The sequence below is a fragment of the Elephas maximus genome, chromosome X, assembly GCF_024166365.1.
Source record: "Elephas maximus indicus isolate mEleMax1 chromosome X, mEleMax1 primary haplotype, whole genome shotgun sequence".
Lineage (NCBI taxonomy): Eukaryota > Metazoa > Chordata > Mammalia > Proboscidea > Elephantidae > Elephas > Elephas maximus.
This window is the reverse complement of record NC_064846.1, coordinates 78,182,037-78,203,721: the sequence shown is the minus strand read 5'-3', so window position 1 is coordinate 78,203,721 and position 21,685 is coordinate 78,182,037. Positions and strand designations below refer to the sequence as shown.

At 37.9% G+C, this 21,685-nt stretch overlaps 1 protein-coding gene across 4 annotated transcripts in view; it reads left to right on the top strand.

Annotated features, from left to right (window-relative positions):
* The window catches only part of DACH2 (dachshund family transcription factor 2), a 758,076-nt gene that overhangs the window by 606,338 nt on the left and 130,053 nt on the right, over positions 1–21,685 (top strand). The window lies entirely within an intron of this gene.

Genomic DNA, 21,685 nt, shown 5'->3' with positions numbered 1-21,685 from the left:
CAAAAACAGAAAAAATTGTAGCTTGTACATTTATAGAAAGATTACCAACCCGTAAGGGTGAGTGATGGTAGATGGATTACTAAACCATACTGATACCCTTGAATGTGATTTCAGTCAGTGTTTTGTCAGCTCCCCTTCACTTATTCTTAGCAGTAAAGCACATTAAGAAAATGAAGGACAGTGGTTTGATAAAATAAGAATGCTAAGGTTAAGGATAATGTTTGTTATTGGTACTTAGAGACATATAGATGGATTTCTTTATGTCCATTTGAATTACTTTGGGATTTTGGCTTGTAGACTTTTGCTAATTTGTTTGGAACACATCAAAATGATATTTGCCATTACTTTTCATGAACCTCATTTCAGTAAACATTCTGTTATTGGATATGTCAGATAAATGTGGTTTGAGAAAGTGCTAATTAGGTAAAGTTTGATGAATTAAAGATCTAAAATATTGCCTTTGTTCCTATACATCTTATGCTACTGATCCTTTTTAAAAAAGTACCAAAGGTCCTTTCCATTTCTGAAATTATATGTTTCTATCACAATGTCTCCGTGATTCAGAGGTCTTTGCCCTCTATCCATTGGTCTCACAAAGAATAAACAAACAAACAAATAGCCCTCTGGAAACCTTAACATTTACGATCAATTTTAAAGAAAAAAAAGAATTAAAATTGCAAAATTTCAGGGTTTTTAACTAAGGCAGTAAAAATTTGCCAAAAGCTTTGTCAAATTAATATTTCCCCATAATTCATCACTTCCTTGTTCTTACATTGGCTTAAAATAAGAATATATATATTAGATGGAGAATTTATTAAAAAATGTATTTCTCTCTAGCTTTCTTATTGGTAAAGTTGGGATTAAGTAAATTAATTAACTATGGTTTTAATGTATATAACAGACCATATACTATTTATTCTCTTAGCTATAGTTTTAATGAACATAAAGCTAAAATGGTAATAAAGAGTTGATATGGAAAAGCTGAAAGAATTTATTCAGTTATTAAGACTTTGCTGCATTTTTACACTATATTTGTATACCTAGGATTGTGTTGGTTTAGGTTTATAGTTAATATGTAGTTTCATTAAGGAAAGATTTGATAAGGCTTCTGTATTTCTCCAGATCCCCTGCACACTTGGCTTGTTAGATATGCCTTGTTGAAAATGCTGTCCGGTTCTCTCATCTTTACTGTTGTAATTCTCTTGCAAAGCTAGGTAGCTGGTTTAGTGTAAGGTGTACACTCTAAATAGATAGATGATAGATAACTAGGTAGGTAGATAGATGATAGATAATAGATAGATGATAGACAGACAGACAGACAGATGATAGATAAAGTTAGAGAATATGTTTACCCAAACCAGATTCTACATAGTCTTTTTTTTAAAAGGCTGACATGAGAAGATGACGTTCGTAAAAATATTTCATTAGCTTTAAGACAGTGAATATTATTACAGGATGACAACAGAACATAGGGCAATGCAAAGTTTGGGACCACCGAAGGCTCCAGACTGAGACATAAGTCAATTTATATACACGTAAGAGCAGTAAGAATTTTAGGTCAAAAGGCAAAAATGTCTCCAGAGATTAAAAGCTGTTAAATGCAAACATCAAGAACATTCCATACACTTGGTCACTTACTTCATATTCAATTACCTTCAAAATGCAGGATAATTTTCTTATACTCAGTGAAGGTGGGAAGAGATGGTCACCACCCTCCTTTTAGTCACTGTTTTTAACGTAGTAATTGAAAATTAGAGTTGTTGGAAAACATTTATGAAGTTAAGTCAAACCTCTTATCAAAGCACACGCCACACGCCACACACAAGAACACTTTAAAATCCATTAATGGGGTTTTAAAACATTTCTATTCAAGTTTATTTGGAATATGTAGTATATACAACTTTAGACTAATACTTAATGTACGTATTAATATTGAATGTGGACTAAAAGGTTTTCAGTTTATAAAACAAATATTGACATAATTTCAGTTCTGGTATTGCTGTTTGCAGTAGCTGCTGTAATGGTGCAATGTCATATTGAATCATATAGTATAATTTTGTGTCTTCTAAATGTTTCTTTCTTCGTCAATATATTGCTCATCATTTTACAAATTTCAGTTCGATAATGGTGAAGTAATTCATATCTTGGGTATAGTGCTAAAATTACAGAGTGTTTCCATTTTTGCTCAGCAATTTATCTTTCAAATTTTTTGCATTTTCTGGTATTAATCATGTTTATTGGCCCAACGTTACTATAAAGAATTCTCAGTGTTGTAATGTGGTTACTTTCATTGTTTATTGAGATGCTCCTTCCCTCATAACAGCATAAAATACTTTATTAATTTTAATTGGAATTTCCAATTTGTGAATGCTAAGTTATGTCAATGTACCAACCATAAATTACTTCCATGCTCTTAACCCACTGCTGTCCAGTCTATTTCAACTCATAACAACCCTATAGGAAAGAATAGAACTACTCCATAGGATTTCCAAGGCTATAATCTTTTTTTTTTTTTGAGTGTGCTTTAAGTGAAAGTTTACAATTCAAGTCAGTTTCTCGTACAAAAACTTACATACACATTGTTATATGACCCTATTGCTCTCCCTACAATGTGACAGCACACTCCTCTCCACCCTATATTTCCCATGTCCATTCAACCAGCTCCTGTCCTCCTCTGCCTTCTCATTTCTCTTCCATACAGGAGCTGCCCACATAATCTCATGTGTCTACTTGAGCTAAGAAGCACACTCCTCACCAGTATCATTTTGTGTCTTATAGTCCAGTCTAATCTTTGTCTGAAGAGTTGGTTTCAGTAATGGTTTTAGTTTTGGACTAACAGACAGCCCAAGGGCCATAAACCCTGGGGTCCCTCCAGTCTCAGTCAGACCATTAAGTCTGGTCTTTTTACTATATTTGAGGTCTGCATCCCACTTTTCTCCTGCTCCATCAGCGATTCTGTTCTGTTCCCTGTCAGGGCAGTCATTGGTGGTAACTGGACACCATCTAGTTCTTTCAGTCTCAGGTGATGGAGTCTCTGGCTGATGTGGCAACTTCTGTTTCTGGGGCTCATATTTTCCTTGTGTCTTTGGTATTCTTCATTCCTCTTTGCTCCAGGCTAGTTGAGACCAATTGATGCATCTTCGATGGCCACTTGCTAGGCTTTAAGACTTCACGCTCCACTCACCAAAGTGGGATGCAAAACATTTTCTTAGCACACTTTGTTAAGCCAGTTGACCTGGATGTCCCCTGAGACCATGGTCCCCAGGCCCCTGCCCCTGCCATTCTGTCCCTCGAAGTGTTTGGTGGTATTCAGGAAACTTCTTAGATTTCGGTTTAGTCCAGTTGTGCTGACTTCCCCTGTATTGTGTGCTGTGCCTCCCTTCACCTAAAATACTTCTTGTCTACTATCTAATTAGTGAATACCTCTCTTCCTCCCTCCCCACCCTCATAACCATCGAAGAATGTTTTCTTCTGTGTTTAAGCCTTTTCTTGAGTTCTTATAATAGTGGTCTCATACAATATTTGTCCCTTTGCAGCTGGCTAATTTCACTCAGCATAATGCCTTCCAGATTCCTCCATGTTATGAGGTATTTCACAGATTCATCCTTGTTCTTTGTGTAGTATTCCTTTGTGTGAATATACTATAATTTATTTATCCATTTATCTATTGATGAGCACCTTGGCTGTTTCTATCTTCCTGCTATTGTACACAGTGCTGCAGTGAACATGGGTGTGCATATATCTGTTCGTGTAAAGGCTCTTATTTCCCTAGGATATAATCCAAGGAGTGGGATTTTTGGATCTTATGGTACTTCCACTTTGAAAATCGATTTGGCGCTTCTGTAAAAAGCTGGAAATAGAACTACCATACAATCCAGCAATCCGATTCCTTAGAATATATCCTAGGGAAATAAGAGCCCTCACACGAATAGATATATGCACAGTCATTCCCACCAGCACTGTATAAGTATTCCAGCTTCTTCACAACCTCTCCAACATTTATTATTTTGTGTCTTTTGGATCAATACCAGGCTTGCTGGGGTGAAATGGTATCTCACTGTAGTTTTGATTTGCATTTCTCTAATGGCTAATAATCCTAAGCATTTTGTCAAGTATCTGTTAGCTACCTGAATGTCTTCTTTAGTGAAGTACCTTGTGTCCTTGGTGTTCTTCATTATTCCTTGCTCCAGGTGGGTTGAGACCAATTAATGCATCTTAGATGGCCGCTTGCTAGCATTTAGGACCCCAGGTGCCACTCTTCAAAGTGGGATGCAGAATGTTTTGTTAATAGATTTTATTATGCCAATTGACTTAGATGTCCCCTGAAACCAATTGACTTAGATGTCCCCTGAAACCATGGTCCCCAGACCCCTGCCCCTGCTACGCTGGCCTTCAAAGCATGCAGTTTATTCAGGAAACTTCTTTGCTTTTGGTTTAGTCCAATTGTGCTGACCTCCCCTGTATTATGTGTTGTCTTTCCCTTCACCCAAAGTAATTCTTATCTACTATCTAATTAATTTTATCTAATTAGCGAATGACCCTCTGCCTCCCTCGCTCCCCCCCAAAACCAACAAAGAATATTCTGTTTCAACTACTTCTCAAGTTCTTATAATAGTGTTCTTATACAATATTTGTTGTTCTGCAACTACCTAATTTCACTCAGCATAATGCCTTCCAGATTCCTCCATGTTATGAAGTGTTTCACAGATTCCTCACTGTTCTTTATCAATGCATTCTGTGACTATACCAGAATTTATTTATCCATTCATCCATTGATGGGTACCTTGGTTGCTTCCATCTTTTTGCTATTGTAAACAGTCCTGCAATGAACATGGGTGTGCATCTATCTGTTCGTGTAAAGGCTCTTATTTCTCTAGGTTGTAATTCAAGGAGTGGGATTGATGGATTGCATGGTAGTTCTATTTCTAGATTTTTAAGGAAGCGCCAAATCTATTTCCAAAGTGGTTGTACCATTTTACATTCCCACCAGCAGTGTAGAAGTGTTCCAATCTCTCCAATATTTACTATTTTGAGTTTTTGGATTAATGCCAGCCTTAAAAAAAAAAATTTTTTTTCTTTTTATTTTGTTGGAGTGAGATGGAATCTCAATGTAGTTTTGATTTGCATTTCTCTAATGGCTAATGATCGTGAGCATTTTCTCATGTATCTGTTAGCTAACTGAATGTCTTTAGTGAAGTGTCTGTTCATATCTTTTGCCCATTTCTTAACTGGGTTATTTGCCTTTTTGTAGTTGAGTTTTTACAGTATCATGTAGAATTTAGAGGTCAGACACTGATTGGAAATGTCATACCCAAAAACGCTTTCCCAGTCTATAGGTAATCTTTTTACTCTTTTGGTGAAGTCTTTGGGTGAGCATACCCAGTGCTGTCGAGTCGATGGTGTTTGATTTTTAGGAGCTCCCAGGTATCTAGCATTTCTTCTGTATTGTTAGTAATGTGTTGTATACTGTTTATGCCATGTATTAGGGATCCTGATTTATGCCTATTTCTTTTTCCATGATCTTTATCGTTTTAGATTTTATATTTAGGCCTTTGATCAATTTTGAGTTAATTTTGGTGCATGGTGTGAGGTATGGGTCTTGTTTCATTTTTTTGCAGATGGATATCCAGTTATGCCAGCACCATTTGTTAAAAAGGCTGTCTTTCCCTATTTAACTGATTTTGAGCCTTTGTCAAATATCAGCTGCTCATATGTAGATGGATTTATGTCTGGATTCTCAATTCTGTTCCTTTGGTCCATGTATCTGTTGCTGCACCAGTACCAGGCTGTTTGACTACTGTGATGGTATAATAGGTCTAAAATCAGGTAGAGTGAGGCCTCCCACTTTCTTCTTTTTTTGAGTAATTCTTTACATATCCGGATCCTCTTTCCCTTCTATATGAAGCTGGTGATTTGTTTCTCCATCTCATTAAAAAATGTCCTTGGAATTTGGATCGGAATTGCATTAAATCTATAGATCGCTTTCAGTAGAATAGACACTTTTACAATGTTAAGTCTTCCTATCCATGAACAAGGTATGTTTTTCCACTTAGGTAGTTCTCTTTTGGTTTCTTGCAGAAGTGTACTATAGTTTTTGTATAAGTCTTTTACATCTCTAGTAAGATTTATTCCTAGGTATTTTATCTTCTTAGGGCCTACTGTAAGTGGTATTGATTTGGTGATTTCCTCTTTGATGTTCTTTTTGTTGGCGTAGAGGAATCCAACTGACTTTTGTATGTTTATCTTGTATCCTGATACTCTGATGAACTCCTCTATTAGTTTCAGTAGTTTTCTTGACGTTTCCATAGGGTTTTCTGTGTAAAAGATCATGTCATCTGCAAATAGAGATAGTTTTACTTCTTCCTTGCCAATCTGGTTACCCTTTATTTCTTTATCTAGCCGAATTGCTCTGTCTAGGACCTCCAGCACAATGTTGAATAAGAGTGGTGATAAAGGGCATCCTTGTCTGGTTCCCGATCTCAAGTGGAATGCTTTCAGGCTCTCTACATTTAGGATGATGTTGGCTGTTGGCTTTGCATAAATGCTTTTTATTATGTTTAGGAATTTTCCTTCTATCCCTATTTTGCTGAGAGTGTTTTTTATCATGAATAGGTGTTGAACTTTGTCAAATGCCTTTTCTGCATCAATGGATAAAATCATGTGATTCTTGCCTTTTGTTTTATTTATGTGGTGGATTACATTAATTGTTTTTCTAATATTGAACCATCCCTGCATACCTGGTATGAATCCCACTTGGTCATGGTGAATTATTTTTTTGATATGTTGTTGAATTCTATTGGCTAGAATTTTGTTAAGGATTTTTGCATCTAAGTTTATGAGGGATATAGTTCTGTAATTTTCTTTGTGGTATCTCCACCTGGTTTTGGTGTCAGGGATATGGTGGCTTCATAGAATGAGTTTGGGAGTATTCCATCCTCTTCTATGCTGTGAAATACCTTTAGTAGTAGTGGTGGTAACTCTTCTCTGAAAATTTAGTAGAAATCTGCAGTGAAGCCATCCAGGTCATCCCTTGTTTTTGTTGGGAGTTTTTTGATTACCTTTTCAATCTCTTTTTTGTTATGGGTTTATTTAGTTGTTCTACCTCTGTTTGTGTTAGCTTAGGTAGGTAGTGTGTTTCTAGGAATTCATCCATTTCTTCTAGGTTTTCAAATTTGTTAGAGTACAATTTTTCATTGTAATCTGATATGATTCTTTTGACTCAGCTGGGTTTGTTGTAATATCACCCATCTTATTTCTATTTGGGTTATTTCCTTCCTCTCTTTTTTTCTTTTGTCAGTTTGGCCAATGATTCATCAATTTTGTTGATTTTCTCAAAGAACCAGCTTTTGATTTTAATTCTTTCAATTGTTTTTCTGTTTTCAATTTAATTCTGCTCTAATTTTTATTATTTGTTTTCTTCTGGTGCCTGAGGGTTTCTTTTGTTGCTCTCTATTTGTTCAAGTTGTGGTGATAATTGTTTGCTTTTGCCCCTTCCTTCTTTTTGTATGTGTGCATTTATTGGTATAAATTGACCTCTGAGCACTGCTTTCTTTAGCTGTGTCCCAAAGGTTCTCATAGGAAGTGTTTTAATTCTCATTGGATTCTATGAATTTCTTTATTCCATCCTTAATGTCTTCTATAATCCAATCTTTTTTGAGCAGGGTATTGTTCAGTTTCCAAACGTTTAATTTCTTTTCACTGCTTTTTCTATTATTGATTTCTAGTTTTTTAGCCTTATGGTCAGAGAAGATATTTTGTAATATTTCAATGTTTTGGATTCTTCTAAGGCTTGCTTTATGACCTAATATGTGGTCTATTCTAAAGAATGTTCCATGTGGACTAGAAAAGAAAGTATACTTGGCTGCTGTTGGGTGGAGTGTTCTGTATATGTCTATGAGGTCAAGTTGGTTGAATGTGGCATTTAGATCTTCTGTGTCTTTATTGAACTTCTTTCTGGATGTCCTGTCCTTCACTGAAAGTGGTGTATTAAAGTGTCCTGCTATTATTGTGGAGCTGTCTATCTCACTTTTCAATGCTGATAGAGTTTGTTTTATGTATCATCTTGCAGCCCTGTCATTGGGTGCATAAATATTTAATACGGTTATAGCCTTTTGATATTTTGTCTCTTTAATCCTTGTATAGTGTTCTTCCTTATCCTTTATGATAGATTTAACCTTAAAGTCTATTTTGTCAGGAATTAATATTGCCACTCCTGCTCTTTTTTGATTGTTGTTTGCTTAATATATTTTTTTCTGTCCCTTGAGTTTTAGTTTGTGTCTCTAAGTCTAAGGCATATCTCTTTTAGGCAGCATATATACAGATAGTGTTTTTTAATCCATTCTGCCACTCTCTGTCTCTTTATTGGTGCATTTAGTCCATTTACATTCAGCTTAATTATGGATATGTATGAATTTAGTGCTATCGTTTCGATGTCTTTTTTTGTATGTTGTTGACAGCTTCTTTTTCACTTAATTTTTTGTGCTGAGTAGATTATCTTTATATATTGTCTTTCCCTCATATTTGTTGTTGATTTTGTTTCTGATGAGTCTACTTTTTCTTGTATTTTATTTTGATGTTTAGGATTGTTTGTCTCCTTTGTAGCTACCTTATTATTTACCCCTATTTTTCTAAATTTAAACCTAACTTTTTTTATTTTTTGGTATCGCCTTGTCTTCCTATCCATATGAAATATCTATGACTACACTTCTTAGTCCCTATGTATTGTTTTAATGTTGTCTTCTTTTACATAATAACATCGCTGTTTCCCTGTTTTGAGCATTTTTTATCTTGATTTCTTTTTGTGATTTCCCAGTCTGGGTTTACCTCTGATTGCTCTACCCAGTGTTTTAGTCGGGTTGATGTCTGATATTATTGATTTTCTAAGAAAGAACTCCCTTTAGTATTTCTCAGAGTTTTGGTTTGGTTTTTAAGAATTCCCTAAACTTCTGTTTATCTGGAAATTTCCTAATTTCTCCTTCATCTTTGAGAGACAGTTTTGCTGGATATATGATTCTTGGTTGACAGTTTTTTTCCTTCAATTTTTTATATAATTCATCCCATTGCCTTCTTGCCTGCATGGTTTCTGCAGAGTTGTCCAAGCTTATTCTTATTGGCTCTCCTTTGTAGGTGACTTTTTGTTTATCCCTAGCTGCTCTTAAAATTTTCTCTTTATCTGTGGTTTTCACAAGTTTGATTATAATATGTTTTGGTGACTCTCTTTTATTAAAATCTACCTTATGTGGAGATTGATGAGCATCTTGGATAGTTATCTTCTCATCTTCCATGATATCAGGAAAGTTTTCTGCCAACAAATCTTCAACAATTCTCTCTGTATTTTCTGTTATCTTTCCCTGCTCTGGAACTCCAATCACTCGTAGATTATTTCTCTTGATAGACTCCCATATGATTCTTAAGATTTCTTCATTTTTTAAAATTCTTTTATCTGATTTTTCTTCACATATATTGGTGCCAAGTGCTTTATCTTCAAATTCACCTTCCAATTCTGCCTTCCAGTTGCTCAGTTCTGCTCCTCTGACTTTCTATTGAGTTGTCTACTTCTGCAATTTTATTGTTAATCTTCTGAATTTCTGATTGCTGCCTGCCTATAGATTTTTCCAGCTTATTAAGTTTTTCATTATGTTCCTGAATAACCTCTTTAATTTCTTCAGCTGCTGTATCTGTGTGTTCCTTGGCTTGTTCTGCATATTGCCTGGTTTCCTCCCTGAGTACTTGAAGGTTCCTGTATATTAATCTTTTGTATTCTGCATTCAGTAATTCCAGGAAGGCACTTTCATCTAGATCACTTGATACTTTGTTTTGAGAGCTTGTGGAGGTGATCATGCTCTGTTTCTTTATGTGACTTGATATTGGCTGTTGTCTCTGATCCATCTATAAGTTACTGTATTAGTTTATTTTATGTTTGCTTACTGTATCCTAGCTTCTTGCTTTGTTTTGTGTTGATATGCCCAAATGGGTTGCTTGAGGGAGCTAGCTTGATTATTTTTGCCTTTGGAGGTCTGACATCCTGTCCCCACATGGCTAGAGCTGTTATCAGGGTATATGAGTATGGAGTCCATTCACTTTTCTTTTATGAATTCAGCTCAGGTGTACAGGTAGCTGCTCATCAAGTGTGTGGTACAGGCTCTGTCCTACAGTTGTAGAGGGGCAGGGGTGATTGGTGTAGGTACTGATATCTGGTTGCAGCAGGGGGTCATGCTCTGAAAAGGCAGGGAACTGATAATTGTCCCCCACGTGTCTCTGAGGAAAGTATGTCCCTGTTCCCTAGAGTATACAGGTGGGTGGGTTCTTCTAATGGACCACGGGCACCCATTGTTTTTGTTTGTAAAGACTGGGAGGTACCAATTATTCTTGGACCCCTGTCATGGATGGCTGGGTTACCTGACTGAACCCACCAGTCCTTATGTCCATGATGTGGGTAGGTGAGGAACCTGTTTAATATGCAAAGCAGTGTCAAGCATTAAACTCCCACCTCTCCACCGCACCGCTGAAACAGCTGTGGTCTGCCAACAAGGGCCTATCTCCTGAAATAGGCCCACACAGGTCCATGCAGAGGGGAAAGGCATTCAAAGTCCACAGACCGTTTATGCCTGGATAGGAGCTGCTTTTGTCCTGAGCTCTTCTGGTTGGTGGAGCTGGGAAGTTATCTTTTCCCCCAGTTGCGAATTTATTCCTTCTCCAGGGCCTGGAGCATGGTTCTAGGTACTCAACAGTGCCTATCTCAGGCCCAGGGAAATCAACAGCCACTGAAGCCAGCTTGGGGCAGGGGGGTGTGGTAACATATATGCAAGTACTTAGCTTTTGTCGGGAGCACCATTCTTCTCTGGTTCCGCAGGTGTGAGTAGACTGTGTGGCTGGCTACTTCCCTCTGAGGAAACTGAGGCCGAATACTAGTACCAGCCCTCCGAATCTGCTTCTGGGAATGGTGCCTGAGGGCTCCCGGCAATTCAGGTCTGGTAACTCTTCTCCGCTTCTGAACAGTCTCTTCCCCCTCCTGCCCCTCAATTCGTTTTCTCACCTTGCCTTTGATGTTCAGGGATCCTAGCTTGTCATAAATATGCTCATTTCACTTGTTTTTTCAGGTCTTTATGTAAGAGGGCTTGCCAGAAGCATCTGTCTATTCCGACATCTTGGCCCTGCCTCCTGCCAGGCTGTTTTGACTACCATGGTGGTATAATAGGTTCTAAAATCAGGTAGTGTGAGGCCTCCCACTTTGTTCTTCTCTTTCAGTAATGCTTTACTTATCCATGGCCTCTTCCCTTTCCTTATGAAGTAAGTGATTTGTTTCTCCATCTCATTAAAATCTGCCATTGGAATTTGTATCGGGATTGCATTGAATCTCTGGATCATTTTGATTAGAATAGACAGTTTCACAATGTTGAGTCTTCCTATCCATGAGGAAGGTATATTTTTCCACTTATGTAGGTCTCCTTTGGTTTCTTGCAGTAGAGTCTTGTAGTTTTCTTTGTATAGGTCTTTGATGTCTGTGGTTACATTTATTCCCATGTATTTTATCTTCTTGGGGGCCATTGTTGGTGGTATTGATTTGATGATTTCCTCTTCAAAGTTCTCTTTCTGATGTAGAATAATCCAACTGACTTTTGTTTATCCTGTATCCTGATACTTTGCTGAAATCTTCTGTTAGTTCCAGTAGTTTTCTTGTGGATTTTTTACGATTTTCTGTGTCTAAGATCATCTGCAAATAGGGATACTTTTACTTATTCCTTGCAAATTTGGATGCCCTTTATTTTTTTCGAGCCTAATTGCTGTGGCTAGGACCTCCAGCACCGTGTTGAATAAGAGCGGTGATAAAGGGCATCCTTGCCTGGTTCTCATTCTCAAGGGGAATGCTTTCATATTCTCGCCATTTAGGAAGATGTTGGCTGTTGGTTTTGTATAAAAGCTCTTTATTATTTTGAGGATTTTTCCTTCTATTCCTATTTTGCTGAGAGTTTTTATCATGAAGGTGTTTTGAGCTTTGTCAAATGCCTTTTCTGCATCTATTGATAAGATCATGTGGTTCTTGTCTTCTGTGTTATTTATGTGATGGATTACATAAATTGTTTTTCTAATGTTGAACCATTCCTTCATACCTGGTATGAATCCAACTCGATCATGGTGAATTAGTTTTTTGATATGTTGTTGAATTCTATTGGCTAGAATTTTGTTGAGGATGTTTGCATCTGTGTTCATGAGGGTTATTGGTCTGTAATTTTCTTTTTTTGTGGTGTCTTTATTTGGGTTTTGGATCAGAGTTATTCTGGCTTCATAGAATCACTTTGGGAGTATTCCATTCTTTTCTATGCTATGAAATACCTTTAGTAGTAGTGGTGTTAACTCTTCACTCAAAGTTTGGTAGAATTCTCCTGTGAAACTGTCAGGGCCAGGTATTTTTTTGTTTGGAGTTTTTAAATTAACTTTTTAATCTCTTCTTTTGTCATAGATTTAGTAGGTGTACCTCTGTTTGTGTTAGTTTAGGTTCACACTCTGTTTCTAGAAATTTGTCCATTTCCTCTAGGTTTTCAAATCAGTTAGAGTACACTTTTTCAATGTACTCTGTTATAATTCTTTTCATTTCAGTTGGGTCTGTTGTGATATTGCCCATCTCATATCTTATCCGAGTATTTGCTTCCTCTCCTGTATTTCTTTTGTCAGTTTGGCCAGTGGTTTATTGGTTTTGTTGATCTTCTCAAAGAACAAGCTTTTGGTCTTGTTTTTGTTATTGTTGTTCAGTGCCGTCAAGTCGGTTTCAACTCATAGCGACCCTATATGCACAGCAGAACGAAACACTGCCCGGTCCTGAGCCATCCATACAATCGTTGTTATGCTTGAGTTCATTGTTGCAGCCACCGTGTCAATCCACCTCACTGAGGGTCTTACTCTTTTCTGCTGACCCTGTACTCTGCCAAGCATGATGTCCTTCTCCAGGGAATGATCCCTCCTGACAACGCGTCCAAAGTGTGTAAAATGCAGCCTCACCATCCTTGCTTTTAAGGAGCATTCTGGTTTTACTTCTTCCAAGACAGATTTGTTCGTTGGTTTGGCAGTCCATGGTATACTCAATAATCTTCACCAACACCACAATTCAGAGGTGTTAGTTCTTCAGTCTTCCTTATTTATTGTCCAGCTTTCACATGCATGTGATGTGATTGAAAATACGATGGCTTCGGTCAGGCACACCTTAGTCTTCAAGGTGACATCTTTGCTCTTCAACACTTTGAAGAGGTCCTTTGCAGCAGATTTGCCCAATGTGATGCATGTTTTGATTTCTTGACTGCTGCTTCCATGGCTGTTGATTGTGGATCCACGGAAAATAAAATCCTTGACAACTTCAATCTTTTCTCCGTTTATCATGATGTTGCTCATTGGTCCAGTTGTGAGGATTTTTGTTTTCTTTATGTTAAGGTGTAATCCATACCGAAGGCTGTGGTCTTTGATCTTCATTAGTAAGTGCTTCAAGTCCTCTTCACTTTCAGCAAGCAAGGTTGTGTCATCTGCATAATGCAGGTTGTTAATGAGTCTTCCTCCCATCTTGATGCCCTGTTCTTCATATAGTCCAGCTTCTCGGATTATTTGCTCAGCATACAGATTGAATAGGTATGGCGAAAGAATACAACCCTGACACACACTGTTCCTGACTTAAACCAATCAGTATCCCCTTGTTCTGCCTGAACAACTGCCTCTTGATCTATGTCAAGGTTCCTCATGAGCACAATTAAGCGTTCTGGAATTCCCATTCTTTGCAATGTTATCCATAATTTGTTATGTTCCACACAGTCAAATGCCTTTGCATACTCAATAAAACACAGGTAAACATCCTGGTATTCTCTGCTTTCAGCCAGGATCCATTTGATTTCAGCAATGATATCCCTGGTTCCATGTTCTCTTCTGAAACCAGCCGGAATTGCTGGCTGTTCCCTGTCGGTACACTGCTGCAGCTGTTTTTGAATAATCTTCAGCTAAATTTTGCTTGCGTGAGATATTCATGATATTATTCTACAGTTTTCACATTCGGTTGTATCACCTTTCTTGGGAATAGGCGTAAATATGGATCTCTTCCAGTCAGTTGGCCTTGAAGCTGTCTTCCATATTTCTTGGCATAGATAAGTGAGCACCTCCAGTGCTGCATCTGTTTGTTGAAATATCTCAATTGGTATTCCATCAATTCCTGGAGCCTTATTTTTCACCAATGCCTTTAGAGCAGCTTGGGCTTCTTCCTTTAGTACCATCAGTTCCTGATCATAGGCCACCTCGTGAAATGGTTGAACATCGACTAATTATTTTTGGTATAATGACTCTGTGTATTCCTTCCATCTACTTTTGATTGTTTCTGTGTCATTTAGTATTTTCCCCCTAGAATCCTTCACTATTGCAACTCGATGCTTGACTTTTTTCTTCAGTTCTTTCAGCTTGAGAAATGCCAAGTGTGTTCTTCCCTTTTGGTTTTCCATCTGAACCTCTTTGTACATGTGATTATAATACTTTGTTTTCTCGAGCCGCCCTTTGAAATCTTCTGTTCAGTTCTTTTGCTTCATCAGTTCTTTTGCTTTAGGTGCTCGACGTTCGAGAGCAAGTTTCAGAGTCTCCTCTGACATCCATCTTGGTCTTTTCTTTCTTTCCTGTCTTTTCAGTGACCTCTTGCTTTCTTCATGGATGATGTCCTTGATGTCATTCCACAACACGTCTGGTCTTCGGTCACTAGTGTTCAATGTGTCAAATCTATTCTTCAGATGGTCTCTAAATTCAGGTGGGATATACTCAAGGTCATATTTTGGCTCTCATGGACTTGCTCTGATTTTCTTCAGTTTCAGCTTGAACTTGCATACGAGCAATTGATGGTCTGTCCCACAGTTGGCCCCTGACCTTGTTCTGACGATATTTAGCTTTTCCATCTTTTCCTTCCACAAATGTAGTCAGTTTGATTTCTGTGTGTTCCAGCTTGTGAGGTCCATGTGTATAGTCGCCGTTTATGTTGGTGAAAGAAGGTATTTGCAATGAAGAAGTTGTTGGTCTTGCAAAATTCTATCATTTGATCTCTAGCATTGTTTCTATCACCAAGGCCATGTTTTCCAACTACTGTTCTTTCTTCGTTTCCAACTTTCGCATTCCAATCACCAGTAATTATCAATGCATCTTGATTGCATGTTCGATCAATTTCAGACTGCAGCATCTGATAAAAATCTTCTATTTCTTCATTTTTGGCCCTAGTGATTGCTGCGTATATTTGAATAATATTCATATTAACTGGTCTTCCTTGTAGGCGGATGGATATTGTCCTATCACTGAGAGCTTTGTACTTCAGCATAGATCTTGAAACGTTCTTTTTGATGACGAATGCAACACCATTCTTCTTCAAGTTGTCATTCCCAGCATAGTAGACTATATGATTGTCTGATTCAAAATGGCCATACCAGTCCATTACAGCTCACCAATGCCTAAGACATCGATGTTTATATGTTCCATTTCATTTTTGATGATTTCCAATTTTCCTGGATTCATACTTCGTACATTCCATGTTCTGATAATTAATGGATGTTTGCAGCTGTTTCTTCTCATTTTGAGTTGTGCCACATCAGCGAATGAATGTCCGAAAGCTTTACTCCATCCACATCATTAAGGTCGACTCGACTTTGAGGAGGCAGCTCTTTCCCAGTCATCTTTTGAGTGCCTTCCAGCCTGGGGGGCTCATCTTCCAGCAGTATATCAGACAATGTTCCGCTGCTACTCATAAGTTTTTCACTGGCTAATGCTTTTCAGAAGTATCCTAGTGGGTTGGGTCCTTTTTCCTAGTCTGTCTTAGTCTGGAAGCTCAGCTGAAACCTGTCCTCCGTGGGTGACCCTGCTGGTATCTGAATACTGGTGGCATAGCTTCCAGCATCACAGCAACACGCAAGCCCCCCAGGACGACAAACTGACAGACGTGGGGGTTGGTCTTTTTAACTCTTTCAAACATTTATCTATTTCATTTAATTCTGCTCTAATTTTTATTATTTACTTTCTTCTGGTTCTTGAGGGTTTCTTTTGTTGCTGTCTTTCTTTTTGTTCAAGTTGTAGGGATAATTCTTTGATTTTGGCCCTTTCGTCTTTTTGGATGTGTGCATTTATTGATATAAATTGACCTCCGAGCGCTCCTTTTGTTGTGCACCAAAGGCTGTGGTAGGAAGTGTTTTCATTCTCATTTGAGTCTATGAATTTCTTTATTCCGTCCTTAATTTCTTCTGTAACCCAGTAGTTTTTGAGCAAGGTGTTGTTCATTTTCTATATGTTTGGGGTTTTTTTCCTTGGTTTTTTTCTTATTGATTTCTGCTCTTATGGCTTTATGGTCAGAAAAGATGCTTTGAAATATTTCAGTGTTTTGGATTCTGTTAAGCCTTGCTTTATGACCTAATATGTGGTGTGTTCTGGAGAATGTTCCTTGTACATTGAAAAAGAAAGTATACTTGGCTGCTATTGGGTCTAGTGTTCTGTATATGTCTATGAGGTCAAGTTGGTTCATTGTGGCATTTATTGAGCTTCTTTCTGTATGTTCTGTCCGAAAGTGGTGTATTGAAGTTTTCTACTATTATTGCGGAGATGTCTATGTTGCTTTTCAATGCTGCTAGAGTTTGTTTTATGTATTTAGGAGTCCTGTCATTTGGTGCGTAAATATTTATTACAATTATATCCTCCTCGTATATGGACCCTTTAATCATTATATACTGTCCTTCTTTATCCTTTTGTGATCCTATAGGGTCACTATGAGTCGGAATCGACTTGACGGCACTGGGTTTTTATCCTTTGTGGTGAATTTAACTTTAGTCTATTTTGTCAGAAATCAATATTGCCACTCCTGATCTTTTTTGATTGGTGTTTGCTTGACATATTTTTTTCCATCCTTTGAGTTTTAGTTTGTTTCTGTTTTTAAGTCTAATGTGTGTCTCCTGTAGCAGCCTATAGATGGATCCTGTTTTTTTTTTTAATCCATTTTGCAACTCTCTGTCTCTTTATTGGTGCATTTAGTCCATTTGGAGTAATTATGGATAGGTATGAGTTTAATGCCGTAATTTTGATGTATTTTTTTGTGTTGTTGACGGTTTCTTTTTTCCATTTAATTTTCTGAGCTGAGTAGTTTTTCTTTATATATTGTCTTTTCCTCTTTTTCATTGTTGCTTTTGTTTTTGCTGAGTCTTTACGCTTTTCTTTTTTATTTTGATGTGTAGGCTTGGTAGTTTCCTTTGTGATTATCTTAATATTTACCCCTATTTCTCTAAGTTTAAGTGAAACTTTTATTTCTTTATATCACCTCGACTTCCTCTCAATATGAAAGATCTATGACTACAGTTTATAGTCCCTCTTTTTTGATTTAATGTTGTCGTCTTTTACATAATAATGTCTCTGTTTCCCTGTTTTGAGCATTTTAGCTCTGATTTATTTTTGTGATTTCTCTTTCTGGGTTGATATCTGGTTGCTCTGTTCTGTGTTCTAGTCTTGTATTGTTATCTGATGTAATTGATTTTCTAACTGGAGGACCCTCTTTAGTATTGCTTGTAATTTTGGTTTGGTTTGTGCAAATTCCCTAAACTTCTGCTTATCTGGAAATGTCCTAATTTCACCTTCATATCTGAGAGACAGTTTTGTTGGGTATATAATTCTTTGCTGACAGTTTTTTTTTTCCTTCAAGTCTTTATATATGTCATCCCATTGCCTTCTTGCCTGCATGGTTTCTGCTGAGTAGTCTGAGCTTAGTCTTATTTACTTTCCTTTGTAGGTGACTTTTCGTTTATCCCTAGCCACTCTTAAAATTCTCTCTTTATCTTTGGTTTTGGAAAGTTTGATTATAATATGTCTTGGTGACTTTTGGGGAAGATCTACCTTGTGCGGGGTTTGACAAGCATCTTGGATATATATCTTCTCATCTTTCATGATATCAGGGAAATTTTCTGCCAACAAATCTTCAAATATTCTCTCTGAATTTTCTGTTATCCCCCTGTTCTAGTAGTCCAGTCACTCAAAGGTTATTCCTCTTGATAGAGTCCCACATAATTCTTAGGGTTTCTTCAGTTTTTTAAGTTATTTTATCTGATTTTCCCTCAAATATGTTGGGGTAAAGTGATTTATCTTCAGTGTCACTAATTCTGAATTCCATTGTCTCAATTCTGCTCCTATGACTTTCTATTGAGTTGTCTAATTCTGAAATTTTATTGTTAATCTTCTGAATTTCTGTTTGTTGTCTCTTTAGAGATTCTTGTGGCCTATTAAATTTGTCATTATGTTCTTCTCTAATCTCTTTAAGTTCCTCTAGTACTTTGTGTGTTCCTTGGCTTTTTATGCATTTTACCTGATCTCCCTCCAGATCTCTTGAATAGTTCTGTGTGTTAATCTTTTGTATTCTACCTTTGGTAATTCTAGGAAACCTCTTCATCTGGAAGATTTCTTGATTCTTTGCTTTGGTACCTTGCTGAAGCCATCATGGTCTGCCTCTTTATGTGATTTGATATTGTCTGTTGTCTCTGAGGATCAGTAAGTTATTATATTTATTTTATGTTTGTTTACTGTGTCCTGGCTTCTTGATTTTTTTATTTTTTTGATATGCCCAAATATGTTGCTTGAGTGAGCTAGTTTGATTATTGGTGTCTTTGAAGCTGTAATGTCCTGTCACCAGGTGTTTAGAGCTGTTATGAGGTATATGAGCCCAGCTCAGATGTCTAGGTAATCGGTCACCAAGTGTGTGGTGTATGCTCTCACGTACAGTCTTAGATGAGTAGGGGTGATCAGTGTAGACACAGGTATCTGGCTGCAGTAGGGGCTCATGTACTGAGCAAGGCTGTGGACTGACAAGTGCCCTGAGTGTCTGTGAGGAAAGCATTTCCCTGTTCCCTAGAGCACATAGGTGGGTGGGTTTTGCATCTGGACTATGGGCACCCAGTGCTGTTGGCTGTTAGGACTGGGAGGCACCACTTATCCTTGGACCCCTGTCGAGGGTGGCTACGTGGCATGGTTGAAGCCACCAGCCCTCAAGCCCCTGATGTTAGTAGGTGAGGACCCTGCTTAATAGGCAGTGCAGTGTCAAACATCACAAACCTGCCTCTCCACCATATAGCTGAAATAGTTGAAGTTAGACTTCAGGTATATACCATGTTGTACTGTGCTAATGAGGGCCTGTGCTGTTGAAATGGGCCCACACAGGTCTACGCAGGTATGAAAGGCATTCAAAGTCCACGGGCCACTTATGCCTGTTCCTAGGCAAAGGAGCTGTTTCTGCCCTGAGTTCCCAGTTTGGGGAAACCAGCAGATTATCTTTTCCCCCGTTTGTTAATTTGTTCCTTCTCCAAGGCCAGGAATATGGTTCAGGGCACACGACAGGTCTTATTTCCAGCCCAGGGAAAGCGGCTATCACTGAAGCTGGCTCGGGACCCAGTGCAGAGCAGCGACAGGTCAGTTAAATAGGAGAATTTTTTCCAGAGGGGTGTTTTTTGGTCCGCATGGTAGATAAAACACAAATACTTATGCTGAGAGCACTGCTTTTTGCTGATTTTGGAGGCGTGCATAAACTCTTTACTGCTCGGTCTCTCCCGATGTGGAAAACGTGTCCCGAACACTTCTGTTTGCCTCACCATGCTTGCACAAGTTTATCTGGCCTTCGGGGTGCCGGTTCCTTCCAGGTCAGGTCTGGCAACTCCTTGCTGCTTCTGAACTCTCTCTCCCTCCCCCGCCACTCAATCCGATTCCTCTACTTTGCCTTTGATGTTCATGGCTCCTAGATTGTCATATATAATTGATTCACTTGTTTTTTGGGGTCTTTGATATAAGAGGGACCACAGGAAGCATCTGACTACACTGCCATCTTGGCCCTGCCCCTCCAAGGCTATAATCTTTATGGATGCAGACTGCCACATTTGTCTCCCACAGAGAGCTGGTGGGTTTGAACCACCAACCTTAACCACTGTGCAACCAGGGCTCTTAGGCAGTGACTATACAACATCAAACATCTGCATGAAAAGGGAGAACAGTTAGGCTAATCAGAGGAGTGTTGCTTGTTCTCATTGAATATACTAACTTCAACAAGATCAAGGGAATGATTTCTCATCTAGTAAGCCATTCTATCAAATTCAACCAAATTTTGTACCTTCTCAGCTTCCATGCTTGTTACCTGAATGGCTCATAGCAGGAACTGAACGGTTAGTCACTTATTTCTTTCCCATTTGATTAGAAAAGTTTTGTCTAACAGGTGGGGCCAGCCAACCCTCAGTCTTTACATATGCTTCCAGAGAATCTGGTGTTTCTTTGTTTAAAATTTACCCAGTTGGAAACTGACCAAATCTCTAAGTTTGGGGTTAACATTAAATTTGGCCTTAAGGGAGCTTGGAAGAGTCTCCAGGAGGAGGTAAGTTTGAAAAATCTCTCAGAGATTCTAGCAGGCAATTTGCTTAAAGATAATTTTAAGTCTTGAGGGTTGATGCCAGTTAGTTCTGAAAACATCTCACTGAGAAGTCTGTAGCTCTGAAAACTGCTTTTGCAAATGTGGTGTTTGAAAGCAAAAGTATAAAAATGTTCCTGCTCTTTGACCCAGAAATCCTACTCCAGGGAATTATTCGATTCTAAAGAAATAATTCAAGTGAATGTTGTTGGTTACAGTGTAATTTATAATGGTGACAAATTTGAAACAAACTCTAAATCCCATGTTTAAGTAAATTACAGTATATTAACCCAGTAGATTACTATGTAGCCATTCCCAGTAAAACTATGTAGCCATTAAGCTTCATAAATATGAAACCTCAAGCAACATGGCAGAGTATTTACAATGTAAAAACGGGTATCCAAATGAACAAAGCCTGTGAGAGATCTCAAAGAAGTGAAAGTAATTACTGTGCTGAATGGTGGAAATATGATCATGTTGATTTTTTCCACCTTTTTCTTTAATTTAAAAATTAGTAAATGCATGTATCTTACAGAGTTCCCAGGGATCCCAGACTTGACCCGCCACCTTATACATTTCCCAAATAGAATCAGGGTTTTAGGCAGCAGATGAGATAGATTCAGACAAGTAGAAGTGCTAATGTCAAAATTCCAGCCTGGGAATGGGGGCAGAACCACTGACCGTTGAACGAATGAACCACATCACACAAATAGATGGGGCTGCTCATATAACTGTTTTGTTTTCTAAAGCCAGCCTATGTGCTACTGCAGCGATTGGAATTCAACCCCTTATTCCTCTATTTAAAGTATTATGCCTAAAACAACGCCCTGGAAATAATTCGGTGGTTACTTCCTACGTGGTTTTAAGTAGTGGCTCTGCCCCACATGAAGCACCTATGCCACTGCGGAGCATTATGATAATATAGTAGCCTGTACTTATGCACACTTTATTTCACTCTCTAGCTTGGTCGATCAAAGTAAAGTACAATTTTAAAATGGGAGCCATGGTTTCATGTTTTATCCAGTTTATTCTTTACAAACCCCTGCTACGTATGCAGATATTTGCTTTTTGAAGGCTGGGTCTGAGAAGGAAAACAATCACTGATCTTTTTTTTATCAATATTTTTGCATGTTATCACGTTCTTATGAATGAATGCATTCTTTTTGAGAGAACAATAACTGTTCATCTTACAAATATAGTGTATATATATGTAAAGAACCCAGTGCGCATATATATATATATATTATATATATATATATATATATATATATA